The following is a 13,710-nucleotide window of genomic DNA, read 5'->3' on the forward strand; positions in this document are numbered from 1 at the left end:
TAGCTCCTCGCCCCCCACTTCCTGTAAGGACTCCATCCCATTCTCTCAGTTCCTTCGCCTCCGTCGCATCTGTTCTGATGATGCCACTTTCAAAAACAGTGCTTCTGACATGTCTTCCTTAACCAAGGTTTTCCACCCACAGTGGTTGACAGGGCCCTCAACCGTGTCCGGCCCATCTCCCACGCATCCGCCCTCACACCTTCCTCTCCCTCACAGAACCATGATAGGGTCCCCCTTGTCCTCACTTATCACCCCACCAGCCTCCGCATTCAAAGGGTCATCCTCTGCCATTTCTGCCAACTCCAGCATGATTGCACCATCAAACACATCTTCCCTTCACCCCCCCAGCGGCATTCCGTAGAGATCATTCCCTCTGGGACACCCTGGTCCACTCCTCCATCAACCCCAACACCTCAACCCCCTCCCACGGCACCTTCCCATGCAACCGCAGAAGGTGCAACACCGGCCCCTTTACTTCCCCCCCTCCTCACCGTCCAAGGGCCCAAACACTCCTTTCAAGTGAAGCAGCATCTCACTTGCACTTCCCTCAATTTAGTCTACTGCATTCGCTGCTCTCAATGCGGTTTCCTCTACACTGAAGAGACCAAACACAGATTGGGTGACCGCTTTGCGGAACACCTTCGGTCTGTCCGCAAGTATGACCCAGACCTCCCTGTCGCTTGCCATTTCAACATACCACCCTGCTCTCATGCCCACATGTCCATCCTTGGCCTGCTGCAATGTTCCAGTGAAGCTCAATGCAAACTGGAGGAACAGCACCTCATCTTCCGATTAGGCACTTTACAGCCTTCCGGACCTAACATTGAGTTCAACAACTTCAGACCATGAACTCTCTCCTCCAAGCCCACCCCCTTTTTTCTAATTATTTATATATTTTTAAAATATATTTTTCTTTTCCCACCTATTTCTATTATTATTTTTAAATTTATTTCCAACCATTGTTTTATCTCCACCTTTCAGTCTATTTCGATCCCTTCCCCCTACCCCACCCCCACTAGGGCCATCTGTCACTTGCCCGTCCTGCTTTCTACCCTTAATGCCACCACAGATACATAAATAGTCTGGTCAAACAATTCTCTACAAAATACTGTTCCCTCTAGAAATTCATGAGTTGATACTACGTGTGGGCAGAGTCCCAGTTTCCCCAGATGATGAGTTCCTGATAGAAGAATAGATTTCATCCATTTTGTTATCTTTTCTCCTGAAAGTTGAGGGGCATAGGAACAAGAGTAGGCAACTCCCTCGAGCCTGTACCATCATTCAATTAATGGCTGATCTGTATCTTAACTCCATCAATTTGCCTTGATTTCATGATAATACCCTTTAATCCTAGGCTACATTGCCCAAATGGTCATTCTTTATGTTCATACCTACACAGTAAATCTTTGCAGGCTAAATGACTATAAGAAACCTTGGCAGGTGAGCCCAATTCTGTTCTGAGCCACTGTCCACCCATCTGCACACTGCTGCAGATTTCAGACAGATACCAAATCAAAAGCTGAGACTCTTCCAAATGCAAAATTCCAATTTCAACCTTTCCACCACCACCCAGTCTGAGATCAACTAAGCCTGGGAATCAAAGATCAGATTTTCTATTCTATATGGATCAGTTCCACACTCATCTACCCATCAAGACATCAAGGAAGCAATGAGAGGTATTGTTGATTCATTCTGAAACTTTTAACAGGAGTTCAGATTGTACATAACAATGATAAATTGCAAAAATAGGTAAAGAAAGAAAGACTTTCACTAAATATCTTTCACAACATCAAAAAGTGCTTTACAGTCAGTTACTTTTGAAATGTAGTCATTATTGTAAAAAACATAGGCCAGGATTTAAAGGATGGTGGGGTTTCCCTTCCCACCATCTAAAGAGTCGGTGGGGAACATATCGTCACTGATACTGGCTGCCCTGCAGCTATTAAACACATCAACGGACATTAATTGACTGGAGACGGGACTTCCTCCCGTCACCCAGGAAGAAGTCCCAACTCAGGGAGCTGCCAACCAATCTGATTGGCCAGCGCCTCGCTAGTCATTGCAGCACCCAAAGCTACAGTGGACAGGACTAGGACTGCAAGCAGTCCCCAGAGCCTAAATCCTAGGCGTCCAGGGCCAGGTATGTTTTAGGGGTCTTAGGGTGGGGGTGGGTGGGTGGACAGAGGGGTTGTTGGTGGAGAGGCTGTTGGGGGGTGGGAGGGAGGACCTGCAGTGACAGGACCGCATGGTGGGGCGCCTGATATTAAAAGGGAGCTGCTGCTAGAGACGCCCTCCACTGACACCTTCCTACTCAAAGCCTGAACCCGGTTTATTTTCGGGCTTCCCCCATACCAGGAACCTCTCCCACCAGTCTGAAAATTGAGACTGGGTGGGAAATTGCCCTTAGATGGTCAATAATTGACCACTTAAGGGCCTCAATTGGGGCAAGGGCAGGCAGGCCAGCCTCGGCGTTGCCTGCCCCACTGTGAAATTGAGGAGAAGTTGGGGCGGGAAGCCCATCCCAGGAATTTTACCCCCCCCCCACCCAATCTACAAACCTGCTGGCGGGAGAGCATAGAATTCTGTCCACAGTGACCTACTCGTACACAGCAAAGTCCCACAACCAGCAATTATGTAAATGACCGATTAAATGTTTTCTATGATGTTGCTTGAGGGATAAATATTACCAGGACACGGGGGAGAATTTTCCTGATCCTCTTCAGTGCAGCAGCATGGGGTCTTTTATGTCCATACGAGAAAACTGATGGAGCCAGGGTTTAACATCTCATCTGAAAGACTTCCAACAATGCAGCACTCCCTTACTGCACTGCAGTGTTAGCCTGGATTTTGTGCTCAAATCTCTGGCATGAGTCTCCCAAGGTTCAAACTCAGAGGCGAGAGTGCTAGCAACTGAGACACAGCTGAAGAGTCATACGGACTGGAAATGTTAACTCTGTTTCTCTCTCCGCAGATGCTGCCAGCCCTGCTGAGTTTTTCCAGCAATTTCTGTTTTTATGACATTCAGCTGATTGTGTTGGGAGCAGGTACTATCTGGCAGGTTTCCCAGTTTTACCAGATGCTGGGAAATTCTAAAATCATTCTATATTCCTGAATTTGTTGGCAGAATACAGACGAGAATGTGAGAGAATAATGATTTTTCGTATCTCTCACTATCTTATCAAAACAAAGCTGACATTATCGACTTTTCTCTGTTTCTTTTTAGTCTATGATGAGGTGACTTATGACAGATACGGCTGTCCTGGAAATTTGTGACCTACTGATGATAGACATTTGCTTTTCTTTCAGTCTTTGAGAATTAAAGATGTGATTCTGCATTTGGACATTAGGGAAAAAACAGCTGACCCATTGAGCCTGTCCCAACCTGGCAATGATAGCGCATCTGCACACCATTTTTCCTATTCGCATAAAACATTCACTCAATCACTTGCGAGAGGCAAACATCCGGGGAGGGGGGTTGGGGAGGAGAGGGGGATCTTTGGCCCATTTAGGGATGGAAATTCTTGTCTGACATCCTGAAAGCAATCCAGAGACTGGGTGACAAGACCCCCACTCGCCCGCCTGCTTTCTATTTGTCATAATGTTGGTGAGAGTAGGTCAACAGGCAGGACCTGTGTTTGGAATTTTCCAAAAAGTTATATTTACTTCCAATTTACTCACTGCTTTTCCTAAAAGCACAGGCCCTGGCTGAAATATGGTTCTCTGGGCACAGGCAGCACTGAGATAACTTGCTTAAGTGGCCATTTTTCAAGTTGTAGGCTCAGTGAGCATCTGCAGTTTATTTCACCCAGGGCAGCATCAGAGCTGAGCTAAACCGTGTTCTCAAGCAGCAACCCCGCATATGTACTTCCTATCAGGAATCACTGACCATGCACTGGGAGCAGAAACCCTGCCAGATTCCTCCCCTCTTCCTCCGTCCTGCACCCCCATCTATAGTAGGAAATCTGAAGGATGTCACACTCTAACACGGGTCAGCTAACAGTGTCAGGGGAGGAAAGGCAAAAATTGTTTTTCAGGGAAACTCTCAAAAGCTAACTAATATGTTAAAAAATAATCAGATTGCAATGGTATGGCAGAAAATATACCAGATAGCATCCTGTGCTAATGCAGGCTATGTGGACATACATCTGAGTGTCTGCACTTGTTTCTAACTCATACTTTGCCATTTTATACCAAGGTGCCAGCCTTGCCTCAGTGGTAGCACTCTCACCTCTGAGTCAGAAGGTCATGGATTCAAGTTCCGCCCCAAAGATTTTATTGGAACAGTTTGGGAATTCTCCCTGATACCATGGTCAACATTTATCTCATTATTTATTTCATGGCTGAATATTTGAGCTTGCCGTGTGCAGACAACGTGTCTATAACAGCGACTACACTTCAAAAGTACTTAATTGCTTGGAGTGTGCTTTTGGATTTCCTGAGGTAGAAACGGGCTATATGAAAGCAAATCTTTCATTTTGTGACTGGCCACTGCACTATTCCCAATAGCTAAAGAAGGTGTATAGCGGTCAACAAATACAAGACCATAAGACATAGGAGCAGAAATGAGGCCATTTGGCCCATCGAGTCTGCTCCACCATTCAATCATGGCTGATAAGTTTCTCAACCCCATTCACCTGCCTTCTCCCCGTAACCCTTGATCCCCTTACCAATCAAGAACCTATCTATCTCGGTCTTAAATACACTCAATGACCTGGCCTCCACAGCCTTCTGTGGCAATGAATTCCATAGATTCACCACTCTCTGGCTAAAGAAGTTTCTCCTAAAAGGTCTTCCCTTTACTCTGAGGCTGTGCCCTCAGGTCCTAGTCTCTCCTACTAATGGAAACATCTTCCCCACGTCCACTCTGTCCAGGCCTTTCAGTATTCTGTAAGTTTCAATCAGATCCCAGGTCTGCTCCATGCGGGAGCACCAAGGCACTCAGCCCATTCCCACTAGTGTTCACAGGAGATGGATGTTTGCAACTCTTTTGATACTGTTGCTATGTTGGGGGAATGGGTGTGATGATGGGTGACAGTTATGTGTATAGGCAAGTCCCAGACACAATATTCCTTATTTACCTTCACGGCACTGAATTAGTGGCTGAAGTCAGCATAATAAATGCAGCACATAATAACCAGGGGATGGAATTTGTGAAAGAACATGGATTCTCTTTTGCCTGTAACTTCCTGTAGAGTTCACAATCTCAGCTCAGCCAATGGGTGGCAGCCATGGCTCAGTGGGTAGCACTCTTACCTCTGAGTCAGAAGGTTGTGATTTGAAGTCCAAAAACTGCAGAGAATTGAGCACGTAATCTAGGCCAACATTTCCAATGCAGTATTCAGGGAGTGCTGACTGTCAGTGATGCCATCTTTCAGCGGTGATGTAAAATCGAGGTCCCATTTATCCTCTCTGGTAGACATAAAAGACCCCACAGCACTATTTTGAAGAAAAGAAGGGGAGTTCTCCCCATTGTCCGGCTAATATTTATCTCCCAATTAACATCACTAAAAACAGATTAACTGGTCATTATCGCATTGTTGTTTGTGGGAGCTTGCTGTGCGCAAATTAGCTGCCACATTTCCTACATTTCAACATTGGCTACACTTCAAATGTACTTCAGTGGTTGTAAAGTGCTTTGGGGCGATCCGAGGTCATGAAAGGCACTGTACAAATGCAAGTCTTTCTTTCTCTCCTAGATGGAAATCATGATCAAGCACTTCCTGACAGGAGTGGGGAAAAACATCATTGGGAGGAGGTCACCCAGCTACCCCGTCAACAGCAGTCGATGGCCCAAGGTTACAAATTGAAAATGACCCCCATCGGAGGAGCTTGCACCTGGCAAAAAACTAAACGTACTCCTGCAAACAATCAAGGAAAAAGGTGAAACCTCTTTAAACAAATGAAATGTTAAAAATGAAACATAAAGGGGCATTCATAAGTAACTCGATTTCACCATTGATCTATGGGCAACGGCAAAAAGCGCCTCTGTCGCAGCATGGGCACCTCTGCTGGTCTTAAAAATTTGTTTTTAACCCACCCCAGTCTCAGGTTTCTTCGCCAAGCCTCAGCTTTTGTAAAGCCGCAGAACAAAAGGGCCTTTTGATTACAAAACGTTTCTGGTCTGTGGAGCAGAAAACCCTTGTATATCCTTCGCTGGCTCTGCAGTAACTGTTGGAGAGGGTATTGCTGAAGCACCCTGCTGACCCATTGATGCTGGACTTCTGCAATAATGGCAGTTGCCCGAGATTAAATATAAACACTGCAGTGTAGGAGAGCTCCGTTATTAGCTGGCACACAGATCTATACTGCCATTGTTCACAGTCACTGCACATATTTTCTTCCCTTTTCCTAATTAACCAAATCACTATTTATCTTCTCTGTATTTCTGGTCATGCAGAAACATTACCAATGCCACACAAATTTAATCTTAACGTGATCCTGTTGCAGTGTGTCTTGACGAAGCTAATAGGCTTTATAAGACAGACTCGCTGCTTATTCATTTGTTTTGGTCCCAGACCCAGAGTAGCTAAGGGATCAGTTTGAGATGGATGATTAGTGTACATATTGAGTTGCTCCCAAGCTACAGCACATTCCTCTCAAGGTGGGGGTGGTGGGAGAAGGGGAGGAGGGTTGAAGAGGTGTGGGAGGCGAGAGGGTCAAGCTTACTTTATCAAAGTAAAGATTAACATTCCAGACACACAAGCCAGAGGAAACATAGACTGTAAAATTAGAACTAGCCTCGAAGTACTCTCTTCTCTACGATTCTTTTTGTTAATATTCGGTCATGGGGTATGAGCATTGCTGGCAAGGCCAGCTTTTGTTGCCCATCCCTAATTGCCCTTGTCTGAAAGACAACTCTCTTGCCAGAAACAGTCATACACCCTCCTGATCAGCATTCAAAATTGAAATATTTTGCTTTGCTAAATATCCTCTCATTTTTCAGAATTTAGTTTCTGGTTCATGCACTTGGGAAAGCAGCCATTTGGCACATTGTGACTGCTGGCTCTTTGAAAGAGCTATTCAATTAGTCCCATGCAGTGAATCATAAAATAGAATCACAAGAGGCCATTTGGCCCATTCACTTTGCACCAACTCTTTCAATTTGTAATCCAATTAGTCTCACTTCTGCTTTTACGCCATTTTCCTACAATTATTTCTCCCACCGCTGCCCTGTTGAATGCTTGATTAGTACAAGATGTGGTGGACCTTCCTGAAAAGGAGGTCAGCTCTCCAGCCAGATTTATCGTAGACGACGGGGGTCTCACCTATTGGTTGGAGAGCATTACATTAAATTCCGCCACGTGTCTTGCATGTCTCGCCTGTATTTCTTTGATTTCCCACATTATGGCCCTTGCTGTTTCCTGCTAATATCTCTTCTGCCATTTCACTCTCAACTTAATTACTTTAGGCACGGACTCTTCTGAGATCGTTTGTATTTGTCTTTACGTATATGTGCATGTCTGAATGTGTTGCTCCTCCCTTCTGTTCTGATCCATTTTAAACGTTGTTCACTCCCAGTTATATCTTCCTCCCTGACTAAGGATCTATATTCGGATCTCAGTTCCCTTCACCAATGCTGCCTGACTTGCTGAGGGTTTCTCGTGTGAAAATGGGTCAAAAAATCTGCAAAGTTTCCGTTTCATTTGCTGACACTTCAACATCCTGGGGGTCACCACTAACCAGAAACTTAACTGGATCAGCCATATAAATGTGTCCACAAGAGCTGCGTTCAGAGAGACTTGGGTGTATTCATATAAGGAACACAAAAAATTAGCATGCAGGTACAGCAAGCAATTAGGAAAGCAAATGGCATGTTGACCTTTATTGCAAGGGGATTGGAGTACGAGAATAAATAAGTCTTGTTGGTGGCATAGTCACTGGACTAGTATTCCAGAAACCCAGGATAATACTCTGGTGACCTGGGTTCAAATCCCACCATGGCAGATGGTGAAATTTGAATCCAATAAAAAAATCTGGAATTAAAAGTCTGATGATGATGACCATTGCTGATTGTCATTTTAAAAAAAAAATAGGAACAGGAGTAGACCGTTCAGCCTGCTCTGCCATTCAATATGATCATGGCTGCTCTAGTTCATTAATGTCCTTTAGAAAAGGAAATTGGCAGCAGTCTGGCCTACATGTGACTCCAGACCCACAGCAATGTGGTTGACTGCCCTCTGGGATGGGCAATAAATGTTGGCCAGCAATGCCCATATGGAGCTTTGGTAAGAAATTGTCTATGGTCTATGTTCACTGGAGTTTAAAAGAATGAGAGGTGATCTCATTGAAACATTCAAGATTATGAGGGGGTTTGACATAAGGTTGCTTCCCCTGGCAGGGGAATTGAGAACATGGGGGCACAGTTTCAGGATAAGACTGAGATGAGAAGAAATTTAATTACTCAAAGGGTTTGAATCTTTGGAATTCTTTGCCCCAGGGGGTTATGGATGTGGTATCATGGAATATATTTAAGGTGGAGATAGACAGATTATTGATCTTTCAGGGAATCAAGGAATATGGGGAAAGTGGAGTTGAAGCCCATGATCACACTGAATGGCAGAGCAGGCGCAACAGGCTATATGGTCTACTCCTGTTCCTATTTCTTGTTCAAAAGAATTAAGAGCAAAATGTAGAACATCAGAAGAACTGGGAGCAGGTGGGCACCGGTGCAAGTGCCAACACACTTTCAATGGCTGCTTGCCCCATCTAACCATAAAATCTGGCACTCTTAATTGGGCTGGGGTTGTTTCTTGATGCAAGGTGTCGATTGACATTTAAAAAAAATGAAAAATCATACCTTTTTCGGGGTTCTTACCTGGCCTGTCACTTCTGCTCCCCCATTAGGCAGTCAAATGTGGGGTCGCACCAGAGTTCAGTATGTCTGTTTTCTTTCGGCATTGCAGCAGCCTCCAATGCCACACCAGTTCCTGGTTGAGCCAGTGAAGCTAGAACTCCTGGTGAAGTGCACTCCCAGTGCCAGGCTCCATCTCACTTTCAACATTGGCAGAGGTTACACACGAGAAAAACTCAGAAATGGCAGAGTTCTGGTGTCACTTGCCATTTTCCAGTGGATTTCATGGAAGTTACAGCGGCAGAGCAGTGGAACAGGCTCCCCTCTTGATAATTTGTGGGCTGCATCCCTATGTGAGCCTTGGTTCGAGCTCAGTTTTGGGCACCGCTCCCTAAGGAAGAATATACTGGCCTTGGATGCAATGCAGCACAGATTCACCAGAACGATAAAAGGGCTTCATACATTATGAGAACAGGTTGCTTTTAATCTCTTTAGAATAAAAAAAGAGGGGTGGTCTGATCAAGATTATCCTAATGTTAAAAGGATTCAATAGGGTTGGTAGAGAGAAACTATTTTGTCTGGTGTGGGGAGGATCAAGGACAAAGGGACACAATCTGACTCAGGAAGCACTTTTTTCACACAGAAAGGTGGTGGAACCCTCTCTCCCAAAAGACTGTAGATACTGAGGGTCAGTTGGAGCTTTCAGCATTGAGAGCAACAGATTTTAGCTGGGTAAGGACATCAAGAGATATAGAGCTAAACCGAGTAAATAGAGCTGAGGTACAGATCAGCCATTACAGAGCAGACTAGAGGGGCCAAATGGAAAATCAGCCTGACCTGCTGAGTTGCACCATAGACTCTGGGTTTATGGACTGCTGTCAGGTCAAGTGTCTCTGTCATGCAAGCTAAATGCAGGGACTCAGTCCTACTTTTCTGTTTCCTGCCCCCTGCAGTTGGGTCTCTGCACTGCATCAAGGGAGCCCAATTGACCCATAGACAAAGACAAACCAGAATGGGAGAGCAGAGTGGTGCACAGATGCTCCCCTCTGCCAGAACAAAAACAAATGGTAAGTATAAAATGAGCCTTGAGACTGCTGATGTCCCCTTTACAGGGTGATACTGGGAAATGGGGCACCTGATTGTACAGCGGAAAGAGAGGGCTTTGTGACTGAGTCACCACAGGAAGAACTGAATTATGTTTGAGAGTTGCTATAACAGAGCTTGTACTGTCTGGGTGTCCCTTTGTACCTGTCCAAGCTGATTATGGGATTCCAGTATGCTGCATTTTTCCAGACAGGTACATTTCACAATACAGGATACTTAATGCTCTAATGCACTCTTATCTTCCTGAAACAACAAGGACGACTTCAGAAATTCTTGGATCTCCACAGGGCTCTTGGTGAAACGATGAATTCATCCTGTTCATTGAAACTCTGCCAGATTAGCCAACTCTGGTATTTGCTTAAAGGGCACATAAAGAGCTGTCCCTTCTATCCTTCCCTGGCAGACACTAAAGCTGCTTTTATATCATGAGAGATATTTATAGCCTGATTTCTGATGCATGGGTTTCATGCAGTGGCAACCCTTGAATTAAATTGCTGGGTTCATTAAGAGTAGCTGCTTGGAAAACCCAATAGGACTGCATTGGCGTGCTGGTCAGATTTAGCAGATCCTACACTTGAGGATTGGAGGTAAATCCTTACCTCAGGCCCCGATTGGATGTTATCCATGGCTCAGTGTGTAGCACCCTCACCAGTCAAAGTTGTGGGCTCAAGTCCCACTCCAGAGACTTGAGCACACAATCTTGGCTTAACAATTTATTGCAGCACTATGAGAGTGCATCACTGTCTTTTGCAAGAGATGTTTAAGCAAGGCCCCAATGCCCTTTCGGGTGGATGTGTAAAAGATCCCACAGCACTGTTTCGAAGTAGAGCAGAGGAGTTCTCCCTGGTATCCTGTTCAATATTTGTCTCTCAATCAACATCACACGAACAGGTTATCTGGTCATCATCACATTGCTGTTTGTGGGAGCTTGCTGAGCACAAATTTTGAGATTTAATGTTTGATTAAATTTACCTCCAATAAGGGGAAACTGGCAGATTTGCTTTCCTGTTGCTGTCACTGGGGAAACCTAAACTAACAGATAATTTTTAAAAGATATATGCACGGGCCTACGCTACCTTAAGGCAAGTTCAGTCCCTTCCCTGTATCGTCACAGTAGTTTGGAGTTAATCAGTTACCTCTCCTTAGTGCTGGCTTGTAGAGTTAGGTCCCATTGTCATTCACTGTACACTCTGTCCAAGCAAAGAATGAGCTCAGTTTTGTCAAAGTCATCCATAATAGCAGCTACCTCCACGACCAGTCACTTTTCCATGAATACCCGAAATTCCTTTCTTAATACAAGCCTATTTGCCATAATTAACAATCAGCCACTGCAATCATGGTAGTGTGCAAGTTTGAAAATTGTGATATCAGAGAACACAATTCCGTCAGGGGAAAGGCTCACTAGCTGCAAAGAAAATGGACATTCCGCTGATTGTCATTCAAGAGGTTTCAGCCCAATCAGATAATCTGCAATCTCTAACCGTTCCCTGTCACTTAGCTCCATATACTAGCTAATACCCTCTTATTACTCCCTTATTTTCATTGCCAGCTGCATAACCTTCACATCATCCACTGTCCCCGCCATTAGACCAGCAGTGCTTACTACATACTCTTGATGCAATCTATTCTTCTCATTTGCCTGATCTCAATATAACTATTTTTCCATACCATGACTCTATAATAACCCTCCCTCTTCTCCTTCAGGTACCATACCCTAAGAGGGTGTTGGCGACCACGGACTTTCATTGGATTGGTCCATGATTATGCTTGGCAAAGTGCTGCAGTGGTTTGCCATTGCCTTCTGCAGTATGGCTGACCAGGAAACTCTCCCACTCTTACCACCTGTCATCAGGCGTATTGGAAGGTTTTACAGGCTGATAATCAACCTGTTTGACCACATTATGTGCACACCTTCCATGGCCATCAAATCCTGGAGTGGGACTTGAACCTGGAGCTTCTAGTCCAGAGGTAGGGATGCTACCCACTACAGCACAATACCTCCCTCCAATAATAACCCACAGCTCTTTAATGCCTTTCTTCCACTTCAAGAACTATGTCCATTGTCCATTCCCTACATTACAACAGTAACTACACTTAAAAAAGTACTTTATTGGCTGTAAAGCACTTTGAGACACCCAGATGTCATGTAAGGTGCTATATAAGTGTAAGGTCTATCTTTCTTTCATTGTGCTGCCTCTGTTTAATCCACTGTTCCCTATTGCATTGCTTAATCCATTTTTCCTAACTTGCACTGTCAATACAATCCTCTTTTCCATATTATGTATAGCTCCCATTTCCATTAAGTATTGTCTACCAATCTCTTTTATTACTTACTATATAACCCACCTATAAGTGGCCATTGTTGCTTAGCATGTTACAGTTTCTATTGCATATACTCTATATATCCCTCTTTATATCCCGATGCATAACCTACCTAGCTCTAATTCACACCCTCTGTAAAGCCACAGTTGCCTTTTGTACACCCTTTATTAAACTACTCTACACATTTCACTATTCTGTAACTTCTGGGTGTCCTTGTACACCAATCACCTGAAAGCAAACATACAGGTGCAGCAAGCAGTTGAGAAGGTAAATGGTATGTTGGCTTTCATTGCAAGAGGACTTGAGAACAGGAGCAAGGATGTCTTACTGCAGCTGTACAGGGCCTTGGTGAGACCGTATCTGAAATATTGTGTGCAGTTTCGGTCTCCTTACCTAAGGATATACTTGCCATAGAGGGAATTTTCACCAGACTGATTCCTGGGATGGCAGGATTGTCGTATGAGGAGAGATTGGGCCGACTGGGCCTGTATTCACTGGAGTTTAGAAGAACGAGAGGGGACCTCATTGAAACATATAAAATTCTGATAGGGATGGACAGACTGGATGCAGGGATGATGTTTCCTCTGGCTGGGGGAGTCTAGAACAAGGGGTCATAGTCTCAGGATACGGGGTAGACCATTTAGGACTGAGTTGAAGAGAAACTTCTTCACTCAGAGGGGGTGAACCTGTGGAATTCTCTACCACAGAAGGATCTGGAGGCCAAGTCACTGAATATATTAAAAAAGGCATTAGATAAAATTCTAGGCTTGAAAGGCATCAAGGGGTATGGGGAGAGAGTGGGAGTACGGCGTTGAGATAGAGGATCAGCCATGATCATATTGAATGGCGTAGCAGGCTCGAAGGGCCAAATGACCTGTTCCTGCTTCTATTTTCTATGTTTTTATGTTCTCCTTTAGAGCAGAGAGGTTAAGGGAAGATTCAAGTCTCGATGAAAGTAATGCGGGGAAATTGTTTTCACTGGCAGGAGGGCTGGTAACCAGAGGACACAGGTTTAAGATAATTGGCTCAAGAACCAAGGGGAATTGGAGATTTCCCCCCACGTCATCCACCCCCCCCCCCACCCCCCCTCCCCTCCCCCCACCCTCACACAGTGAGTTGTTCTGATCTGGAATGTGCTGCCTGAAAGGGCTGTGGGAGCAGATTCCACAGTAACTTGCAAAAGAGAATTAGGTATATACTTGAAAAGAAAAAAGTTGCAGGGCTATGGGGAAAGAGCAGGGGGAGAGGAACGAATTGGATAGCTCTTTCAAAGAGCCAGCACAGGCCCAATCGCTCTGAATGGCCTCTCCTTTGCTGTAAAATTCTACGATCCTGTTTCAACCTCTTTGCCCAGGCCTGAGTCACAAACATCCATTGGCTGACAACTTGTCCTTTCTGGTGAACAAAAATGCTTGTGCATTCCTGAAGAATCTCACTCACTGTCGTGAGCGATACATTCAGTTTGGACCGAGATTAGGCTTTTCGGTTACATG

General features: G+C 44.9%; 1 protein-coding gene and 1 long non-coding RNA gene across 3 annotated transcripts in view; one reads left to right on the top strand and one right to left on the bottom strand.

Moving 5' to 3' along the window:
* blacat1 (BLACAT1 overlapping LEMD1 locus) overlaps positions 1 to 13,710 on the bottom strand; it is a 121,400-nt gene that overhangs the window by 76,812 nt on the left and 30,878 nt on the right. The window lies entirely within an intron of this gene.
* The window catches only part of LOC144683422 (uncharacterized), a 53,897-nt gene that overhangs the window by 34,857 nt on the left and 5,330 nt on the right, over positions 1 to 13,710 (top strand). Inside the window, exon 2 of the long non-coding RNA XR_013577254.1 lies at positions 5,697 to 5,880. This is a non-coding gene — a long non-coding RNA (uncharacterized LOC144683422). The remainder of the gene's footprint in view (positions 1 to 5,696; positions 5,881 to 13,710) is intronic.

The sequence above is a fragment of the Cetorhinus maximus genome, chromosome 8 (genome assembly GCF_964194155.1).
Source record: "Cetorhinus maximus chromosome 8, sCetMax3.hap1.1, whole genome shotgun sequence".
In the NCBI taxonomy this organism is placed as follows: domain Eukaryota; kingdom Metazoa; phylum Chordata; class Chondrichthyes; order Lamniformes; family Cetorhinidae; genus Cetorhinus; species Cetorhinus maximus.